This window comes from Panthera onca, chromosome C2 (genome assembly GCF_046562875.1).
Source record: "Panthera onca isolate mPanOnc1 chromosome C2, mPanOnc1 haplotype 2, whole genome shotgun sequence".
Lineage (NCBI taxonomy): Eukaryota > Metazoa > Chordata > Mammalia > Carnivora > Felidae > Panthera > Panthera onca.
Window position 1 is genome coordinate 100168587 of NC_138347.1, and position 15313 is coordinate 100183899.

The following is a 15313-nucleotide window of genomic DNA, read 5'->3' on the forward strand; positions in this document are numbered from 1 at the left end:
TAGAATTAAGTAATTATTACTGTTGCTGTTGTCTGTGCTTAAGTGGAATTGCATTGTGATTAGGCTAACAGGGTTAAGACATAAGCACAACATATATTGAAGGTCCAACCCCCCACTTTTATTAAAAGGAGTAAGAAAATGAGCAAGAAATAAGAGCCACTTAGAGTCTACCAATTGCTAATCCCAAGAGATTCTGTATAAGGGCCAACAGTAGAGGTTGTTTAGAACAGGGATATGGATGATCAAAGTAGAAGATCGTCTACTGGCCTAAGGCTATGACTTGCACTCCATGCTTCTCAAACCTGAAGGACCTGGTAATGCCTCTCTCAGTAGGATATATCTGAAGGAAATCCCAAGGAAAATTGAGGAAAGTTGAAAACATCATGTTATGATATAAACAGATACTCTGATTCTTTTAGGATTAGGCATTAATCCCCTCCCCAGGGAAAAATATTCCTAGGGTAATTCCTCTTGCTATTTTGAGACTCTGAAGAGGTGGCTAATTCTTGTTGAGCAAGATTATTCTAACTATACTTGTGCACTCAGGTATCCAGGCTTCATAGTGCAAAGAAGTAAAGTCCAGGTAAATAAATGAAAATCATTTTTTCTATTTTACACATTGATTAGATGGAAAGCTATATCACTATTATACAAAGGATGCACATTCCAAATTTCTGTAAATGGGAGTATTTCTCTTTTACTAATGATAACCTATACACGTTTTCCTCTGGAAAAGGGTTTTTAAACAGCTCAACACTAAACTCCAAACATGACATTAAAAAGGAAAATTTAAGAATTTCCTGAATTTTTTCTAGGAAATCGATATTATATTAAGTCCTAGATTTCTATTTTGCTCTATAATATAAAACTGAATTAACATTTACTTCCACTGGTTTTTTTCACTCAACAATATTTGTGGAATACCTACTATGCATCTAAAACTTAGTGACTTAAACCAAAATACTAATATAGTTTGCTCACAAAACTGAAGTTTTCCATGCAGCATCAGCATCAGCTGGAAGGGATTCAGTTGGGGGCTGAAAGAGTCAAGATGACTTACGCACATGACTGCTGAGTTGGTACCATTAGATGGGAACTCAGGCAGGACTGTAGGCCAGAGGCCTCTGTTCTTCACATGGTTCTCTCAGGTCTCTTAGGATTATACAAACATAATCGCTAGGATTTAGGAGCAAGCATTCCAGTGATATAGAAAGATATACCATACTTTATGACTGTTCTCAAAAGTCATATAGTGTTCATTATCACAATCTTGCCCAGGTTCAAGAGAAATGCATAGCTCCTGATAGGAGGTGTATCAAAGATGTAAGAAGAAAAAGTGAGACAGGAGGTCTTGTTACAGCCATCTTTGAAAAATATAATCTGCCATTGTTTTGTCTTCAGGCTACAATAATTTATATCCCTTTTACATGTGAAATATATTCATCTCCTTTCTCATGAATGAAGTCTCATCCCATAATTGCATCAGCTCAAAGTCAAGAATCTTATATCTAAATCAGATCTAGATATGGGGGATGTTAACTGTGCAGTTACTCTAATGCAGCTCTTTGAGCACTCTTTCTTATGATGTGATGACATGTGACACATTTGACCTAAACAGATAATTTTTCTAGGTCTCCAAATACTCAAAGTAATATGGTAGGACAGACATTGGATAACTGCTATAGATACTCCCATTGAAAATGGCAGGGAAACGGAAGGAACACAGTAATCACTAGTCTATACAGATTCTGAAATCCAACCAGGCACATGTTGCCAGTTCTTTGATTAGAGTTTATCCCTACTCTCTGGAATTTATTCTTCATGGCTCTTGGCTCAACTGAGTAAGTTTCTTGGTCCTTCCTTCTCAATCTACCTTCCTTTTTTCTAAGCCTTCTTGAGCTTACTTCCTGCTTCTCAAGGTAGGAGGGTTCAAAGCCCTTCTCAAGTTGTTTTGTTTCTTTTCCTTTTATTACAAGATGATACAATTCCCTTAACAATTTCGGTGTGCTTTTTGTGTATTGATTTATAATTCACTCCACCGACAAAACACTGTAACCATAAATTAACCATCAGTCTCTTCCAGATGAGCCATTCTCTTCCTTGAACTCACCAAGACAGGTGACATGTATATCACCATGACAAGGATGGAATAACATCCTTAAGATTCTTATAAGCTTTACTCTATAATGGACAGGTCTGTAAATTACAGTACTAGGATCCTTAGAAGGGCTTTTATCTATTTGAAAGGCTCTATGAGGAAGTACCTCATATCTTTCTCAGATCTTAATAATGGATTTTATAGTACAATTAATCCTCTCTCTTAAACCAGTCCTTAATATGAGCATCATTTGCCACCAAGAGAGATTTGAGAGGAGAAATAAGATTTATTTTGAAAGTAGGAAAGTTCTGGATCCATTATATTTAAGAGTTCATTTTTAGCTTATTTCTCTCTTCTCACATTATATCATAGATAATGAAAAAATTCTAGATGACACTTTGAATATTCTGCCTGAAAATTTCCTTAGCTTGATCATTGAGCTCACTGGAACATTTCCTATTTTCTATGTTACTTCAGGTAATACTGTTGCCAGAATTTCCATTACTACAAACATCTTCCAATCACATTTTCTTTATTTTCCTTTGAGCTGTCAGAAACAAATATTTTAGGCTTTTGCTAACATTTCATCAAGGTTTCTAGCTTCCTCTTATGGCTTGTCCCAAAGCCAATGCTACATGGTTTAGGATTTTTACAGTAGCATCCCACTTTTAGGTACCAAAATCTGTTACAGTATTTTCTATTACAGTATTAAAAAACAAACAAAAATCTATCCAAAAACTTAATGACTTAAAACAACAACAACAATTTCCTTTGCTCATCATTCTGTAATCTCAGCTGGACTTGATGTGGACAGTCCATCTCTGTTCTAGATGTCCAGATGACTCACTCACATAGCTGGCAAATTAGTAATTGGAAGTTGGCTGAGAACTTTGCTGAGGCTGGGGAGGCCTTAGATTCCTCTCCATATTGGTCTTTTTGTGGGCTGCTTGGGTTTATTCAGGCATGGGGACTAGATTCAAAAGCAAGTATCCAAAGAGAGCCAGGCATGGTTTTGTCTGATTTTATCACCTATAGAGTATCTTCCACTGGACTCACAGGGCCATCCAGACTTACAGAGAGGGGACACAGACTTTTATCTTTAAAAAATGTTTAATGTCGGGGCACCTGGGTGGCTCATTCAGTTGAGCGTCTGGCTTCAGCTCAGGTCATGATGTCACAGTTCGTGAGTTCGAGCCCCCCATCGGACTCTGTGCCGACAGTTCAGAGCCTGGAGCCTGCTTCAGATTCTGCGTCTCCCTCTCTCCACCCCTTCCCTGCTCATGCTCTGTCTCTCTGTCTCTCAAAAATGAATAAACGTTAAAAAATTAAAAAAAAAATTTTAATGTTTATTTTTGAGAGACAGAGAGACAGAGTGAAAGAGGGGGAGGAATGAAGACAGAAGGAGACACAGAATTTGAAGCAGGCTTCAAACTCTGAGCTGTCAGCACAGAGCCCAATGTGGGGCTTGAATTCACAAACTGCAGGATCATGACCTGAGCCGAAGTTGCATGCTTAATTGACTGAACCACCCAGGCGCCCCTAGACTTTCACCTTTAAGTGGTACAAGTATCAAGTCACATTAGAAGAGCAAAATGTGGGGGCCATCTTTAGAAAATAAAATTTGCCCATATGAGAAGACATTGAGTGGCTTTGAGTCAGATAAGTAATGTGATCTGATTTTTTGTGGAAAAAGACCAATCTGGCTAATGTTAGGAAGATAGGCTATGGTGTAGTAAGACTGGAAGAAAGGAAACTATTAAAGATGTATTTCCATAGTTTAAAAAAGATATGATGACGGCTTGCAGTGGGAAGAGGTGGAAATGAAGAAAAGTTTGGAGATCCATTATAGAGGTATAATCAATGGAAATAGATTAGATGTGGTCGTTAAGAAAAAGAGAATCAAAATTTACTTTTGAATTTTGTGCTTGAAAAATTGTATACATTGTAACCATATTTAGTGAAATAAGGAAGACTAGGGAATGAGGAAATTTTATTTTCTGTTTTACAGGGACAAAAGATCAAGGGCTCAACTTTGTATGTGTTAAGTGTGAATTGTTATTAAATATCTCAGTGTTGGGGTGCCAGGGTGGCTCAGTGGGTTGGGCGACTGACTTCGGCTCAGGTCATGATCTCACACTCTGTGATCAGGTCATGATCTCACACTCCGTGAGTTCAAGCCCCGTATTGGGCTCTGTGCTGACAGCTCAGAGCCTGGAGCCTGCTTGAAGTTCTGTGTCTTCCTCTCTCTCTCTCTGCACCTCTTCCACTCGCACTCTGTCTGTCTCTCTCTCTCAAAAATAAACATTAAAAAAATTAAAAAAAATTTCTCAGTGTTGATGTTAAGGGGACGATTTCATATATATGCTTAGAATTTAGAGGATCCAGAGGAGACATCAGACATAGAAATGCAATGTGATGGGGAAGAAACCATCCACATACAAATGGGCTATGATGAAATAAAGTAATTTAGATAGTGTATATAGAAAATAATGGGCATGCCAAGAGCTTTGAGTGCTCTAATTAGAATGCCAATCATGGAAATAAGAGCCAATGAAACAGAATTAGAGGGAGCAATGAGTGAAAGTGGAGAAATCCAGACCACCTATTATTGTAGAAGTCAAAACAAGTGTTTCAATTACTATGGCTGTGTAATAAAAATACTCCCAAACTTAGGCCGCTAATCATATTTTATTTTCTATAAATCAGCTACCTGAGCAGAACTCTACTCCATTTCTCATTTTACTAAATATCAGCTGGGGAAGTGTGGGGCAACAAGCTAAAATCATGTGAACGCTTGTTTCCTCACTCATGTGTCTTGTGTCTGTACCGTAAAGATTCACAGTCGGGAACTGGAATACCTGGGCTTCCTAGAGCATCTTTCTCTGTCATCTGTAGCAACTTCATGCGATCACTCCAGAATGGCTTCAGGGTAGCAGACTTCTTACACAGCAGCTCAGGATTCCCAGTGAGTGTCACAAGAGAGAGAGCAAGGTGAAAGCCACATCACCTTTTCTTATGTAGCCTCACACGCCTTGCAACACTAAGTCCACCACATTTTATTGGTCAACACTCTTTCGAAGGTCCATTGAAGTTCAAGGAGAAGAAACATAGACCCTATTTCTCAACAGAAGTGAGGAAATACAGAGTATCTCTCTCAATGCCGCTTTGTTGGAACAGCATATGAGAAATATTAATGCAGTAATCTTTGGAAAATATAATCTGTCACAATAAGTAAAGTGTATCAAGTAAGGTCAGCAATATTTGATTTCATTAAAGCATCTAGTAAACTGGGCCTATAAGAGTGAGCTCTGGATGTGTCAACCCTTAGAGGTCACTTCACTGATGACCTTGGCATGAGCAATGGCAAAGGAGGTCAAGGGACTAGTGAAAAGTAAAAAAAGGAGGGATAGAGAGAAAGAATAATGACCACAGACGACATGTTTGAGACAGTTTGCTGTTGAAGGGAGAGACAAAATACAAAAGTTGGAAAGGCACATAAGTTCAAAGGAAGTCTTTTTAAAAGACAGAATAGATTTGCATGCTGATGCAAATGATTTAGAACGATATTGATGAAGTAAAGAGTGAAAAGGTGGACACAATGTCTTTGAAAAGGAAAGTGAGCCTGAGGTTTGAGTACAGTTGAAGGAATGAGACTTTCAAGGGAAAATGGACTCTATCCATAACCTCCTAAGGAAAGTTACAGGATAAGTAAAGATTCAATATTTACCAGTTCAGTGAAAACAAATTATGGTTGTGTGAATATAGTGGAAGAAAATCCAGCCTAAGAAATTAGCAACATCATTTTGATTCATGTATTTTTAAGTTTAAAATTAAGGTTAAGAGCCATCATAGATAAGGTTATACACTTATTCCTTCACCTTAATCATGCCTCTCTCTCTAAGGATATGAAATGAAACTCCACTTTTCTCTAATTTAATTCATCTTCACTCTACTAACTCTGTGTAGTTCCTGCATTTTCGCAAAATTTTAGCTGAAGGAATACTATCTGGGAATTAGCCAAATGAGATTTCAGTCTTCAGCCTGCTACTGATTTAGTTAGTGTTGACCACTCAATTTTGTTGATCTTAAGTCTCTTCTTTTGAAATGGGATGTTAAGGCTACATTTTAATAGTGATAAAAATATCTTGCATTTGTCCTCCCTCCGGCAGCACAGATACTAAAATTGGAACGATGCAGAGAAGATTAGCACAGATGACACGCAAATTCGTGAAGCTTCCACATTTTTATATACCACCTCACGCCAGTCAGAGTGGCTAAAATGAACAAATCAGGAGACTATAGATGCTGGCGAGGATGTGGAGAAATGGGAACCCTCTTGCACTGTTGGTGGGAATGCAAACTGGTGCAGCCACTCAGGAAAACAGTGTGGAGGTTCCTTAAAAAATTAAAAGATTTTAATCTTTATTAAAAGAATTTAATAACTGCTAGGAATTTACCCAAGGGATACAGGAGTGCTGATGCATAGGGGCACTTGTACCCCAATGTTTACAGCAGCACTTTCAACAATAACCAAATTATGGGAAGAGCCTAAATGTCCATCAACTGATGAATGGATAAAGAAGATGTGGTTTATATATACAGTGGAATACTACTTGGCAATGAGAAAGAATGAAATCTGGCCATTTGCAGCAACATGGATGGAACTGGAGAGTGTTATGCTAAGTGAAATAAGTCATACAGAGAAAGACAGATACCATATGTTTTCACTCCTATGTGGATCCTGAGAAACTTAACAGAAGACCATGGGGGAGGGAAAGGGGAAAAAAAGTTACAGAGAGGGAAGGAGGCAAACCATAAGAGACTCTTAAATACTGAGAACAAACTGAGGGTTGATGGGGGTGGGGGAGAGGGGAAAGTGGGTGATGGGCATTGAGGAGGGCACCTGTTGGGATGAGCACTGGGTGTTGTATGGAAACCAATTTGATAATAAATTATACTTAATATAAAAAAATCTTGCATTTTATAAAACAATGGAAACTTTTAACATTTTTAAAAACATCTTTTGCTCTAAATTATTATACTCTAAGAGAAGGTGTACATTTATGACTAAATTCATATTTTTCAATACTTTATATTTTGACCTCATGCAATATATTATATACAGTAGAATGTTTAACTTCCATTGTTAGGTTGCAAGTCTCATAATACTAGAAAATCTTGCCTCCTCTCTCTCTCTCTCTCTCTCTCTCTCTCTCTCTCTCTCTCTTTTCCTGTAAAGTCCTGAAGCCCACAGCAGACACATAATATATGCTTAGTGAGGGTAATGAAGGCAATGTGTTAATACACAGAGTTTTATTTTTGATAATGGTGATATCACTTTGTTTATATCCAGTACTCTTGTAAGTATTTAAAATACATTAGGTTATTTCATGCTGACCACAATGTGAAACCACTGTTTCCCCTTTACTTTTGCTTAAGTGAGTTTATTTTGGAATTTGGCCACTTGTCACTGCCATAGTCATGATTAATACAGCATGAAATCGGACAAGCTGAGACTCCTGGAAAAGCAGCTGACAGTTCTAAAGTTAACTGGTATAAAGCTGAAAAATCTAATTACTAGTCAAATGTAAAGACCTAGGAAGATGTAGTTCAGGAGATTCAAGACTGGGACTTAGATCCAGAAATTCAAAGTAGGGACCACATACATTCTGAATTCTGGGCATTATGGCAAAAAGACAATACAGCCCCTGTAGCATTAAGAGATCACAGTTAGCACTTCCCTGAGATATTAGTTACGAGGTGGTCAAAGGAAAAGCCCACAGATTTCTAAAATACAAGTGACGGGAGCCTGTTTTCATTTCTACCTGGCAACAACACAGCAAATCCACCTGCAAAGGATAGAGGAGGATCTGGAATTGCACTAAGCTACTATGATTCACTTATCTGTGAAAAAGAGGTAGCATTGCCAGTAAACACCTGTGCACACTTATGGGAAATAGCTGAAATAGTATCAACCTGTTATTTATAACATATACCAGTGATTGCATATCATTTAAAAAATAAAAACAAAAGGAACCGTCTTTGACTTCAAGCTTGAGATTTGAAAAAAAAAAAAATTCTCAGGAGTATGATAAAAGCCAGTTGAAAATAAATGTCAAATGCCCCTGAACTGGTCTCATGATGGCAAACCCATGGATAGTGGATATGGCATAAAAAGAATCTATACCCACTTACTTCAAAGCTGATGGAATGCTTCCAAACTTACCTTTTTTTTTTTTTTTAAATCTGTTTTAACCCTAATCACCCATAAGTCTCCTAAAAGCCTGATTTTGCCTCTTAGCTCCATTTTCTTGCAAGATTCACTGGATTTTGTAATCAGTATTTACGTTACCTTTCACATATATAGTAAATATCAACTCTCTATCATGCTGCTTCTATTGGGTCATCATCAGTCCTGACTCCTTATCAATCCAAGAAGGGGAGAAGATAAAGTAAATATGAATATAGACTTATTTAAAAATCCAAGCACAATACAAAAACTGGAATTTGAACTGTAGTTTAGCAAAGAAGACATTTTTCTCTCTTTCAGATGATAGTGAGAGAATCTAAGAAAAAGGCAAAATACACAAATGAGATTATACAGTGAAGACAGCCATAGAGACCATTCATGCTGTCTTTTTATTTCAAAATAAGCAAAGTGAGTAGAAATTGCAGCTGATTGCTGTTCATTTAAATTTAGGATTTTAAAGAATTAATAAGACACCAAAAATGCACTCTTGCTAGTGGTTAAAATGTTTCTACTGTCATTTTGAGATGTGTTCACTCTCAGTCCCTCTTGGAGATTACTGAAGAAAAACAATGTGTCTACAAGCTTTAGGTTCAGAACAAAGAGTGTGTCTGTCAGTTCTACCCACAATTTTAGGAATTGGTGCCTGTGATCATCAATTTACTTTAGCTGTGCTCCTGACTCACAAGAACATTAAATACTCAAGGGATTAAATTCGAGTCCCTTGGGGTTCTGTGCACAAATAGGCTGATTTGGTCTAGTAATCAAATGAGATTTGTTTTATAAGAAGATACAAGCACAATTACTGAAACTAAATACAAATAGGGGAGAGAGTTGCCAACCTCAGAAGCATGTCAGTGTTTTAGAACAGGGAGATAACAGGACACCCACTGTGAATGAGACAAATAACTGCCCGATTCTAGGAGAAAGTCCTTGGCCAAAATCCTCTTCTTAAACATAGACATTTTGTGAAGTGCAGTGATACAATTCTATTTGAATTACCAACTTTTTTTACTCCCTAAAAACAAACAGCTATAGCTTAATTCAGCAGTATATAGACCCTCAGAAGAGTTCGCAAGGAACAAAAATACATACAAAATTGAGACTATTGGAGCAATATAAGTAGCTCTTCTTTTCATTCTAATTCTTTTCCTAATATCTTGTATTTGTCTAATTTATGCCCACAACTCAGAACTGTTGGAGGAGGAAAGGGATGAGGTTCTATTTAATTACTTTGCACATGGATCTCAGCCAGAAGCTAGATAATTTAATGTAAATTTATTCCATATATTAGCCTGGCACTATGCATATTGGAAGATTTGTAAAATCATATACAATTTTATAACAGTGTAGTTTATAAATATAGGCATACCTCTTTTTATTTCACTTCACAGATACTGGTTGTTTTCTTTTCTTTTCTTTCCTTTTTTTTTTTTTTTTTTTTTTTAAACAAATTGAAGGTTTGTGGCAACCCTGTGGTAGAGGTAAGTTTATTGGTATCATTTTTCCAACAGCATTTGTCCACTTTGTGTCACATTTTGGTAATTCTTGGAATATTTCAAATGTTTTCATTATTATTATATTTTTTATGGTGATCTGTGATCAGTGATTATGACTCATGGAAAGCTCACACGATGATTAGCATTTTTTAGCAATAAAGTATTTTTTAATTAAACTATGAACAGTTTTTAGACATAATGCTATTGCACACTCAACTACAGTAGAGTGTAAAATGTAACTTTTATATGCCCTGGGAAACAAAAAAAAATCATTTGACTTGTTTTATTGCAATATTTGTTTTATTGCAGTGGTCTGAAACTAAATCTGCAGTATCTCTGAGGTAGGCCTGTACGAAAGTAACATAAATAGCAATAAATTATGAGTCTAACGGCATCAAAGTGATGCTTAACTTACACATACTTCAAGAAAAAATATAAATTTAAAAAAGATTCTTTAAATATGATTACAATGAATTGTTATATAAAAAGAAACTACACATCTAAGATAGATAGAGGTATTAATTTTTCTTAATTTCTTCCTGACATTCTTTTAGGAATTTCTAAGTAACTATTTCTTATACTCTGAAAATGAACAAAATCTGTTGTAGAGCTTCTTTTTAAAAATATTTTTAATGTTTTTTTTTTAATTTATTTTTGAGAGAGAGAGAGAGAGACAGAGTGCAAGTGGGGGAGGAGCAGAGAGAGAGGGAGACAGAATCAGAAGCGGGCTTGAGGCTCTGAGTTGTCGTGTCAGCACAGAACCCAATGCGGGGCTGGAACTCACGAACTGTGAGATCATGACCCAAGCCAAAGTTGGACGCTTAACCAATGGAGCCACCCAGGCAACCCTAGAGCTTCTTAAAAGGGGAAACTTTAAAGACTTATGCTGCTAGTTTTTAAATATCAACCAACAGGTATACAAATGTCTTTGGTAATTTGGCTGGAAACTTTTTATTCTCCATGATTAAGTCAGTTATTCTTGTATATTAATAGGCTTTATTTAATATTTTTAAGAAATATTTCTTAAAACCTACTTGGAGTTTTCTTTTGGATGATTTTTAAACAAGCTAGAAATCATGAATGGCAAGATTTGCTTTAAATTTAAATATATCCTCAGGTATTGTTTGTTTAGGTAACAAGCTTACACTTTTTCCGATAAATTTCATGGTGACAGAAAACTCTCCAAATTTTAAATTTAAAACTGTGTCTAACATAACTTTTTTCCAAAAACCAATTACCTTTGCACTCATTGTTAAAATTTCACTTTTATATTGAAATGGCAGGTTGTGTTCATTTTATGGAAAATATTTTCTACTTATTATACAACAAAGCTACTTTCTGTGATAAAATGTCAGCAGATTTTAAACAGTTTCATTTGTAAATTATTAGCTCATCTTTAAATTAGAAAAAAAAGTTTATACTTTTTAAAACTTTTTTTTTTTCATGTTTATTTATTTTTGAGAGAGAGAGAGAGAGAGAGAGCGCATGAACAGGGGAGGAGCAGAGAGAGAGGGAGACAGAATCCGAAGCAGGTTCCAGGCTCCCAGCTGTCAGCACAGATCCTGACGCGGGGCTCAAACTCATGAACAGCAAGATCATGACCTGAGCCAAATTTGGACGCTTAATGGACTGAGCCACCCAAGCGCCCCTGTTTATACTTTATACAAGCAAACCTTTAAACATCTAAAATTGCAAGATATGAACACATATCTATGTGTTCAGAGGACTGTTATGGTCTCGATCCCTCTTGTTACCAAGAATTCTTTCACTATTTAATACTATAAAATCCTTATGTCTATTTAGTGGACAAGATTCACAAAAGGCAAATCAACCGCCTTTTACTATGGAATGCTCAGCTCACTTTTCCTTCAGGTATCCAGGCTAACATGCTGGATCATCTGATAAATGGTCCAAGAAAGAGTACCAGTGTCCATCTTGTAGCATTAAATATCAGTAAGTATAAGTGTTTCTTATACTTTTAAGTTTTATTTATTTATTTTGAGAGGGGGGGGGAGAGAGAGAGAGAATGAGAGAGAGAATGAGCAGGGGTGGGGGAGTGGCAGGCAGAGAATGAGGGAGAAAGAGAATCCCAACCAGGCTCCACACCAGCAGCTCAGAGTCCAACACCTGGTTTGAACCCACAAACCATGAGATCATGACCTGAGCCAAAACCAAGAGTCGGCGCTAAACCAACTGAGCCACCCAGGTGCCCCAATCCTTCTTATTTTTATTAAAAAAAAAGAATAGAAATAGTAAGGTATTATATCTAACCCAATGGATTGTCTTAGAGACCACTGAATTAGAAAAAAAAGTTTCAGGCTAATGGAAGGCAGATACACTAGAGAAGAAAAAATAAGAGCTGAGTGGAAAGAGAGAGAAACAAACATAATTATCCTGAATATACAGGTGACATTTTCTTAGTACCAGGCTCAATATAACACTCAACTCCAGAATGTAAAATTGGTGCATATATATTGGAAATGAGGTTTATAATCAAAGGAGAAGGCAGGGATAATCACATTTGGGGAAAAAGGAAAAAAAAAACCAGAAACATATGGATATGGATCTGACTCTATCCATTTGATTAGATATGACAGGGATGGACATATGCATATGTAAAATCCAACTTATTTTGATCCATCTATAAGTTCTCTCTCACTTAACATGATGCCTTTGAAGTTCATCCATTTTGTTTTATGTATTAGTATCCCATTGGTGTTGTAACAAATTACCACAAATTTACTGGCTTTAAACAACACAAATTTATTATTTTACAGTTCTGCAGGTCAGAAGTCCAAAAGCAGTCTTAAGGGGCTACAATCAAGGTGTTAGCATAAGAGGTTCCTTTTAGAGTTTCCAGGGGGAATATCTACTTCTTAATGCTTTAAGAAACTAGAGGCTGCCCACATTTCCTATCTCTTGCCTCTCATCACTCCAGTCTCTGCTTTTGTGGTCACATCTTTCTTTTTATCTTCCTTTCTCTGGTCTGCTTCCCTCTAATAAGGACTTCTGGGACTATATCAGTCCCACCCAGATAATCCAGAGTAATCTTCCCTTCTCAAGAGTCTTTTTTTTTTTTAATATTAAATTTATTGTCAAATTGGTTTCCATATGACACCCAGTGCTCATCCCAACAGGTGCCCTCCTCAATGCCCATCACCCTCTCTCCCCTCCCTCCCACCCCATCAACCCTCAGTTTTTAAGTCTCTTATGGTTTGGCTTAATCACACCTTCAGGGTCCCTTTTGACAGATAAGTAAACATTCATCGTAGATTAGGACTTAGACATCTTTTGGGAAGATGGAGGGCATTATTCAGCCTACCACATTGCATTTATCAGTGGCTAGTTCCTTTTTAACTGCTGAGTACTTTTTTTTTTTTTTTGTATGGATTTACCTCAATTTGTTCTTACATTCACCTGTTGATGGAGGTTTATATTGGTTCTAATCTTTGGGTGGTATGATAAGACTTCTTGGAGAAAGCAAAATCAATGAAGATGAGAGGTAGTAATGCAGAGAGAATACTCTCAGAATTTTTTTCCAGCCATCTCCACCGAGACACTTTCAAGCTCTGAGGTACATCAGCCTACTACTTCCCTTTTCACTAAGAATTTTGTGAAATTATTAGTGAATTTCTTAGTGTTTTAGTTAAAATCAATTTCTATAATGAACAGGTTTTTTTAAATTATTATTTTTTTAATTTTGCTTGTGTTTCTTTGTATAAACTAGTTTGGGTTGCCAATTATGTTTCACCAGGAGCCCAAAATAATACCCACAGTTAGGGTGTATAAGGATTAAATTATCTCAGTATATTAAAGATTATTTTGGGGGGGGGAGATTTTTGTTTACAGATTTGATCTTCTTACTAGTTATAGGTCTATTCAGATTTTTTTATTTCTTTATGTTCATTCTTGATAGGTTGTGTATTTCTAGGAATTTACCTATCTACTATAGCATCAAAAGGAATAAAATGCTTATGAATAAGTTCAAGCAGGTGAAATATCTGTACACTGAGAACTATTTAAAAATTGATAAAATAAATTGAGGAGCACACAAATAATTAGAAATATATTCCATGGTCATGGATTGGAAGACTTAATATTATCCATACTACAAAGTGACCTACAGTTTCATTTCAATCCCTATTGAAATTCCAATGGCATTCTTCATAGAATGAGAAAAAATGATCCTAAAATTCATATTGAACCTCAAGAGACCCTAGGTAGCCAAATAAATCTTGGAAAGAATAAAGCTGGAGGTATCACACTTCCTGATTTCAAACACTATTACAAAACAAAAGTAATCAAAACAATATGGTATTGGCATAAAACAGACACATAAATTAATGGAACAGAATAAAAATCCCAGAAATAAACCCACATTTCTTTTTTTTTTTAATTTTTTTAATGTTTATTTATTTTTGAGAGACAGAGTGTGAGCAGGGGAGGGGCAGAGAGAGAGAGAGAAAGACACAGAATCTGAAGAATAAACCCACATTTCTGACAAAGGAGCCAAGAATAGTAAAAGAGTGGTCTCTTCAATAAGTGGTATTGGGAAAAGTGGATATCTATATGCAAAATAATAAAATTGGACTTCTGTCTTACACCATACACAAAAACAACTCAAAGTTGGAGTGAGTACTTAAATGTAAGACCTGAAACCATAAAACTCCTGGAAGAAATATCTGCAAATCACATATTCATTATGGAATTAATATCCAAAATATACAAAGAGCTATACAGCTCAATAGCAAAACAAACAAACAAACAAACAAACAAACAAAACCTTAATTAAAGAATAGGCAAAGGATCTTAATAGATATTTTTCCAAACAAGAAATACAAATGGCCAACAGGTACATGAAAAGGTGGCCAACATCACTAATTATCTGGGAAATGCAATTCAAAACCACAGTGAGATATCCCCTCATACCTGTCAGAATGTCTCATCAAAAAGGCACGAATTAACAAATACTAGCAAGGATGTGGAGAAAAAGGAACCCTTGTATACTCTTGGTGGGGATGTATTATCAAAATGGGAAACAGTATGGGGAGGTTCACCAGAAATTAAAAATAGAATTAACATATGACCCAGCAATCCCCCTCTGGGAATATATCCAAAAATATTATCTCGAAGACCGTATTTATAATCCGCTCTCATTGCAACATTATTCCCAATAGCCACAGTATGGAAACAAGCTAAGTGTCCACCAACAGAGGAATTGATAAAGAAAATGTGGCGCATATATATAATGTAATATTATTCAGCCTTAAAAAAGAAGGAAATCTTGCATTTGACACAAAATGAATGAACCTGGAAGGCAGTATGCAAAGTGCTATAAGCCAGACAAATACAAATGCTGCATTATATCACTTGTATGTAGAATCTAAAAAAAAAAAAAAAAAGTCAAATTCATAGAAACAGAGAGTAGAATAATGGTTGCCAAGGAACTGAAGCATGGGGTAAACTGTG

The 15313-nt window shown here is 36.2% G+C and overlaps 1 protein-coding gene and 1 pseudogene across 2 annotated transcripts in view; one reads left to right on the top strand and one right to left on the bottom strand.

Annotated features, from left to right (window-relative positions):
• LOC132683338 (uncharacterized) overlaps positions 1-15313 on the bottom strand; it is a 474926-nt gene that overhangs the window by 192075 nt on the left and 267538 nt on the right. The gene's annotated exons all lie outside the window — the stretch shown is intronic.
• Positions 6252-6345, top strand: LOC132684448 (U6 spliceosomal RNA; annotated as a pseudogene).